This window comes from Nothoprocta perdicaria, unplaced genomic scaffold, assembly GCF_003342845.1.
Source record: "Nothoprocta perdicaria isolate Ctin4 unplaced genomic scaffold, notPer1 scaffold_162, whole genome shotgun sequence".
NCBI classification, from domain to species: domain Eukaryota; kingdom Metazoa; phylum Chordata; class Aves; order Tinamiformes; family Tinamidae; genus Nothoprocta; species Nothoprocta perdicaria.
In genome coordinates, this window is record NW_020454783.1 from 364217 (window position 1) to 371640 (window position 7424).

A 7424-nucleotide genomic window follows, 5' to 3' on the forward strand; every position below is an offset into this window, starting at 1 on the left:
AAGGAACATTTATTCTTTCTCATATGAAGGCTTCTTGCTAGCAATTGATTTTTTGACTTTTTAGTGCATTATAACAGGAGCATGTCCCTCTACATTTCAGACTTCAAAAAAAGCAAGAACATACGTAATTGACATCTGTAAGTATGTCTGTGTGCAGCATATATGCCCTTTTCAGTGATTCTATTGAACATACCTCATTYGATGGAGTGTGACAGTCCTTGAAAGGAATGTGACCTTGAGATGTTGTTGTTTTAGTAAACTCAGACTGGTTAGGAAGCTTTCATTAATGTCCAAGAGTGAAAGTTATAGCTAATGCCCCTGGGATAACAGGAATAGAGGAACTCCATTGCTTGTTGTACACTGCAATACATTTGTTAAAATGCGTAGAAGTGTGATGTATCCTAACCCTATTATTCCTTTTTTTTTTTTTTTTTTTGGATGGTATCATACTAACCAGATCTGTCTTTCTTGGTACTTCTTTTTTTTTTTTTAATTTCATCCATTCTCATACACATACATTTCTTAGAATCATACCTTCATATAACATAGGGAAAATAAAAAGAAGAAAAGTGACTGCCCACCTCAAAATCTATTAAGATTCTGAACAGCAAGTAAGCAGGAGATGTCAGTTTGCACTGATGACATTTCCAGCTTTGCATTCATTCCTTTCTTTTCTGATTAGGAAGACCTCAGGGTACAGTCCTTCAGGGCATGGCTACCAAAGCAAGTAACATGGCCCAACATCAGAAAGTGGTTGGCACCACCCTCATGGTGGTGTTAGCAGAAAGGGAGCATCCTTTCAAACAGACAGAGGAGCAGAAGGGAAAAAGATGCTGAAACAGCCTTTCAATAAGTGAGGCTGGGGAAGAAGTCTTTGCATGACTGATGCTATGTTGTCCTCTGTGCTGGCCATAGCCAGCTGCGCTCACCATATAGTCCTCTGCCTTCCTCTTGGCAGTAAAACCTGATTGCTCTTTCAATGCTGTCTGCAAGCAGTATTGCTGTTTGTGTTCTGTGATGGTTAGCATCTGGCTTGCATGTTTCTGAGTAAGGTTTGAAGYAACAGGAAAGGGAGAAGGGCAGGTAACAAAAGAAAGGACAAGCAGAAGGTATGCCACTTGAGGAGCTGTGAAAATGAGGTTGGGCTTTATAGGCGCCTTATCGGAGCGAGGTAAAGGTCAAAGGAGTAATGAGGGGTGGGGAGGAAACCGAAGACGTTGTTAGAAGGAGGATAAGAAAGGAGGTGGAAAGGGATGAGAGGAAGATTGTGACTGAGACAACAGAAGAGAGGATGACTGAATGAAAATAACTGAATGAGTTGGGTTAGAGAGTTAACAGGTACTAGGTCTTAATTCCCTGCAACACTTTACTAAAACTGAGTAAGGCAGAAAAGTAGCAATGGAAAAGTATCTGCAGTTCAGTCCACTCTTCTATAAGCTGTTAATGATAAGARAGCCTGTGGTTACATTACTTCTCAATGTCCCTTGGTGATTAGCGGTGAATGTTTGTTAGGCCTATTTTTCCCATCTAAGCCAGGACACGCTGGTTGCTTCAAGTGCAAGGGTATGCAACTTGTGGAGAACCAGTGCAATCCCTTCCTGCCTTGAGGAACAGGAGCCCCTCTCTTGCTTTTCTGATGGAGTGCATGTGTTGGTGTGCATCTGTATGCAGGGAGGCTTCCTGGCATGGCCAGACCTGCTGTGGGACAGCAGCTCTGAGACCTTAGTTGCTTTTGTGCARTCAGTTCGAGCGATTTTCCCTTTCTCTTCATGTTTGACTTCATTTTCTGCTTAGTGTGATTTAATGAGTAAAAGGATTATCAAAAACTGCTTAAATGCTTGTTTAACCAGTGAAACACGCCTCCCCTTCCTGTGCGCCAGCCATGGGAGAGAACCCACACAGTGCARCAGAAGCACAGCTCCTTCCTTGGAGATTTTGCTATGAGTGACAAGGCAGGATGGGAATGAGGTTGGTGCCTGTCTGCACTACAAAATTGTGTTATAATGGCAAAACTAGTTTAAAATGTTCCTAACCAGGGTCACACATTCCTGCCTTTGTACTGCCCTCTCTACCCTCATTAGAGCCTTGTTTCTAACCAAAACCACTTCAATGGTTGATGTTTGGACAGTCTCCCAGAGTACAGGGAAAAACAGGCTGTTCTTCACCAGTAGAGAAGGAGGAAAGCCCTGGGGAACTTCTTAAGTTGTCTTTGCTTTAAACCCATCTCTCATGGAGCTACACCTATGTAGTTACCATGGCTCTTCAGTCTTGTTTTGGCTGAAATCTGTGTTTGTAGCCTGTGCTGGCATAGCTGCAGCTAGCAGGTAGCTTGGCCCTGGGAAGAGGCTTGCCATTTCTCTCATTTAGATGTCTACTGCATATGTTCTGCTTGCATGGAATAGGACAGAGTACTTCACCATGGTCTGTGGCTCTGAACATATATTCTAATTACAGAAAGACACACCTGCTTTCTCATCCTGGTTTTACTCTTGGGGCTGTCTGCCACCCCTATATCCCTTGCCCCAACATGTCACAAGTGTACAGCAGTGTGTATCTGCAAGGGCTTTGGCCACACAATCAATTCCACTTGCATCTTCAATCTACAATAATCTTATTTCATAACATCTTCCTTAGCTGATGCAACCTGTCCATCACGCTCACGGTTATATTGCTCCTCATTCTCGGAGTTTATGCGCCTTGTTGGGGAGCATTGGAGCTACCTTTCCTTTCCAGCCTGCCGAGAGGATGCTGAGGCACACAGGGATAGTGTACCTTGTCACACAAAACACATTCCCTGCTAAATTCTGGAACTTGGTCACCAAGACCAGGATGGTACACTCCTCGTAAGTTACTTCCAGGGTAATGTGACTCAAAAACTCATAGAAAAATCTCTGAAAACTCCTGTTACTTTTGCAAATAGGTTAACGCAGAGACATTACCCAGGAAAAAATGGCACTTTTACAGCTAGTTTTTCATCTATAAGGATCACTTCAGAAGCATTTTCCGTGGCTTAACAGAAACACATCTAAAATAGCCATCATTGATAGGGTACTGTGCTTGTAAGCAGGGAACAAGAATCCTATCATAGCATCACTATGGTTGGAAAGGACCTTCAGTATTATCAAATTCACTATGCAGCAGTTCAGGATACACTATGCAAAGGTGTTGAAAACAATTTAAATTGGGATTTGGCTACGGCACATTATGTATTGATATCTTACTTATTTAGGTGTAAATCTCATATGGCCAACAAATAAGCCTTTCTCTATCATATATATCCTTTTTCTGCTCCCATCTAGAGCAAGATATCTTCTGAATGGGTGCTAGGAACTGACTTGTGGAACCACACTAGAGAATAAAGTTAATGTAAGACAAAAAAAAAAAAAAAAAAAAAAAAGCTTCTTCAGTAGTATATGATTGAACTCACACTCCCTAGCACGATGCTGGACTCGGAGCCTGCAGGTGTATGTTCAGGAGTACAGGAAGATTTTTTCAAAAACAGATTCGCTTGTAGATCATGGGGCCAAAACCTCACCTGCACCATCTACAGGTTTCTTTCAAGATATGCTTTACACAAGCACTGCTCTGACCTTACCCTGCTATGGTGACAAAGAATTCTGGATGTTTTTTTAAAATTCTGTGTCAAGAAACATACCCTGAATGTGATATACTAGGAATAAAACTTGAGARTTGAGTCAAAATAGTTTTACTAGTAGCACTCCAGCAATGAAAGCATTTTTTCCTAATGCTTCCTGTTTAGTGTTAGAAAAAAAAAAAAAGTGGCTGATTCTTTATCAATCACATGACCAAATGTGATAAAAGCCCACTTTGCTCCTGCTTTGTTTTCTGAACACCTCACCTGATTTGTTTAGAAGTAGCATCTCTAATGGGAAGATCCCTAAGAAAGAAATGTCATCCACCATCTGGGATGCTGCATGTGAAGGCAGCAAACATCAGGCCCTGCCAAGCTCAGGAGACCATCCTGCCCTATAGACATGGATGTTAGTCCTTGCCACAGCAACATTAAGAGTCCTTGATACCCACAACCTCCAAGGCAATGTATTGTATGGAGAATTGTGGTTTGTTGTCAGTGTCCTGCAAAAGCATAATGGAGGTACTTTTTACTATAGGCTATTTAAAAAGGCACATACTAACAGGGAAAAAAAAAAAGGGGTACTCACATGATGAGAAAACAAACAAACAAACAAACAGTGAAACCAGGAATAGCAGTGGCATTTAATTAAAAATTCTTTGAATTCTCCCACTGGCTATTCTGGCTGTGCATCTCCTCTCTTGCAGACATTTTTAGTACATTACCACTATTTGGGGATCTGTTATTGGGAAGCTTTTATTCTAGAAGTTGTGAGTTTCTATCTGGAGACTAGCAGAAAGCAACAATCTTCAGTCTTGTTTGTRCTGTCCACAGTACCCTTCATCATCTTAGTGCACTGTACACCACACCTTTCACCATCTTTGCTATTACCTGAAGAACTAGTTGCTACATAGGGAAGGATGAGAAAAAGGGTTGTTTTTATTTTCCCTCCTACTACTTGAAGAAGGTTGATGAACTGAAGGAGCTCCAGTGAAACAACTAAAACAAAACAAAACAGCTATAATTTTTATAACAGGCACAACTGCCTGAGTATGCTGAGTTCATGCTGATTTTTGAATGCCATCTTCACTTTTAATGCTTCTGTGAGAAAATAAAATTCTGTTAGGTCTAACATATATTAGAAACTAAAATAAACATGGTGGTGGCAGTGGCCAGCCACTGAGTAGGAAAGTGAGGTCCTGAGAAGCAGAGCAGTCTGACACATTTCACAGCTGCCCTGGACTTGCTGATGTCTCTGTGAGGACACTTAGATAATGTCAAGGAAGCAGGAAAAAAAAAGAGAAAGAGAGAAAGAGAGAGAGGGAAAAAAAAAAAAAAAAAAAAAAAAGGGAGAACTGGTTTCTTCCTGCAAAGACTTGGGTAGCTTTCAGGCCTCCAGTCCCAATGCAGTGAGAGAATCTGGGGCAGCAGAGTTGGGTTCAAGGARCCCAACCTCCCCACTCTCTTCTAGGCATCCGTAAGGATATCAGCTTCAATGGGTGCTGTTTTGGCTATGCTGACAGTCATCGAAATAGCCCGTGGGCACTGAAATGCYGCCTTTGCAATCATGAAGATAAAGTGAAACACCCAGCTGCCTGTGGGGAGAGTGCCCAGGCCCAGGCGCTCTCCAACCCTTCCCCAATGACATTTATTGCACAAGGGCCAGTTGTGCAGGAAACTACAAACTTAGTACCTTTCTCTGCAGCAACAGCTAAATATTTGGGGAAAAAAAGAAAAAAAAAAAAAAAACAGAGAAGTAATACCAATATACCTGTGTTGCTCTCAGTGCTATTGCAGTTATGGTGCCACAGGTATTGTGCCAAAATGCATCACCACATGGCTACCTTCTTGTAGTTTTAATTCTGCTACTTCAAAAAGCAAATAAAGATGAAAGAACAAACAATATGAGTGGCTCTGTTTCTTCAGACAAAATTGCTATCCTTAGTTTGCCCTTGCACAGTTCAGCATCGGTGCATTATTGATTGGAATTAGGAAGTTAATAATGTTTGGGCTAATTAATCAGATGGGTAGGGACTGGAACTGCACTGCAAGGCTTAATCAAGTCATCAAACCTCTCAAGCCATGAAGAAAGTAATTAAAGGAAAAAGATGCCTGTTATATAGTAGCAGGAATCTAGGAAAGCACAAGAGCAAGATAGAGAACCTCCATTTTCTTTTGTGCTCTCTTCTGATATAAATCAGACYAAATGGCTAAGGTACAGTGCTCAGCTTCCTATTAGCAAATTAAGTTGGATGAATTTATAAATCACACTAGAGAGGATTTAAGTCCAGCTAGTCTAATTGCTCAGAAAGCTACGTTTGTTTGCAGTGACTTTATTTTTTTGCAATATTGGGGCCTGCAGCACAAGCTCTTACTGCCAGTGACTGTTACCTCAAAGTGACCGGATTCGAAACAAAGCGACAGGGCTCACAAACCTGATAAGATTAATTTGTTTGTCAAGGCAAAACTGATAAACCAGAATGCATTGTTTTGTGGCCTATTGGGTGTTTATTGCAGCAGGTTATATCTCAAACTCTGTTTACTCCATTGCTCTGCTGAAGGGAATATAAGTACCACAGAAACCTTAGTTATTTCACCAAGAAGAACGGGTTGTATTTTGCAAGTCATTGTTGTGATATTAAGAATAATTCCAGGTAGTTTTTTGGCAAAGAGCATGCAAGAAATAACCACTAATGGCCTGAAGTAGCATTTAATAYATATCTTCTAGATGTATAAGCACTGATAGATTTAATGATTAAAGGGAAGCTAGGCAAACTGACCACAGTCAGCTGAAGAGCAGTTTACCTACTCACTATCAATTTGTGTGTTATTTTACTGGAAATTTCAGTAAATATTGAATTTTTATCTCAGTGTGTTTTTTTTTTTTTTTTGGTTTCATTCTGTTTTCAGAACTTTTTTTACTTTTCATATTTTAGTCTTTTTATAAAGACTCAACAAAAAATAAACAAAAGCTAAAAATATATATTTGACGGATAATTCAGAAAAGTAAAAAAACTGGAATTGAAGAAATGAGCAGATTAAATGAGTAGGTTTAACATTTGAATTCTAAATTCTAAATACGTTGCTAAGAAAAATAAAATGGGGAAAATAGTTTAAATAGAAAGTATTTTCATAATGCATAAGTAATCTTTGAATATGTATATTTGAAAATGTATTTTCAATAATGCAGTTGAAGAAATGAAACTTAAATTATAGCTATACCTAGGGTCTGAATTATGATATTCAGAGGTTGAATCTTTGCCTATTTTTTCAATTTTGTAGAGGCACAAAAATCAGACAACCTAGTTCTATAGCAGGGGATTTAGTCCATAGGTTTAGATGTTACTACTTGTTAAGTTTAGCCTGCAGCGAACCTTTTGAGAAATAAGGAAACATTTGTAACTGATTTCATGTATGTTTTCTGATGGAACTCAAATGTAAAATGCCAGTGCTCTGGTGCCTATGTCAGCTGACTTTTGAGCTTAAGTGCTTTGATGAGCAGTTTGAAATAATGAACACATGATAGTTCATTAAAGAGAAATGACCATCAGCTTTCAAAAAAAAAAAAAAAAAAAAAGTTTGATTTCATCCTTTATTTCTGTATTTTACTCATGAGCAATAACAAAATACAACCAAAAATCCTTCCTAGTAGTGTACAATATTTTACTCTGGGACTTAAAATATTTTACTCTGGGATTGAATGATGTTTCTTCAAGGGAGTATTTAGCAGGATGATATTGAACCATGACATTCTAATACTTACTGCAAGTAAGATGAAAACAAACCAGTTAATGTAGAGTCATTACAATTAACACTGAAAACGTTATTGATG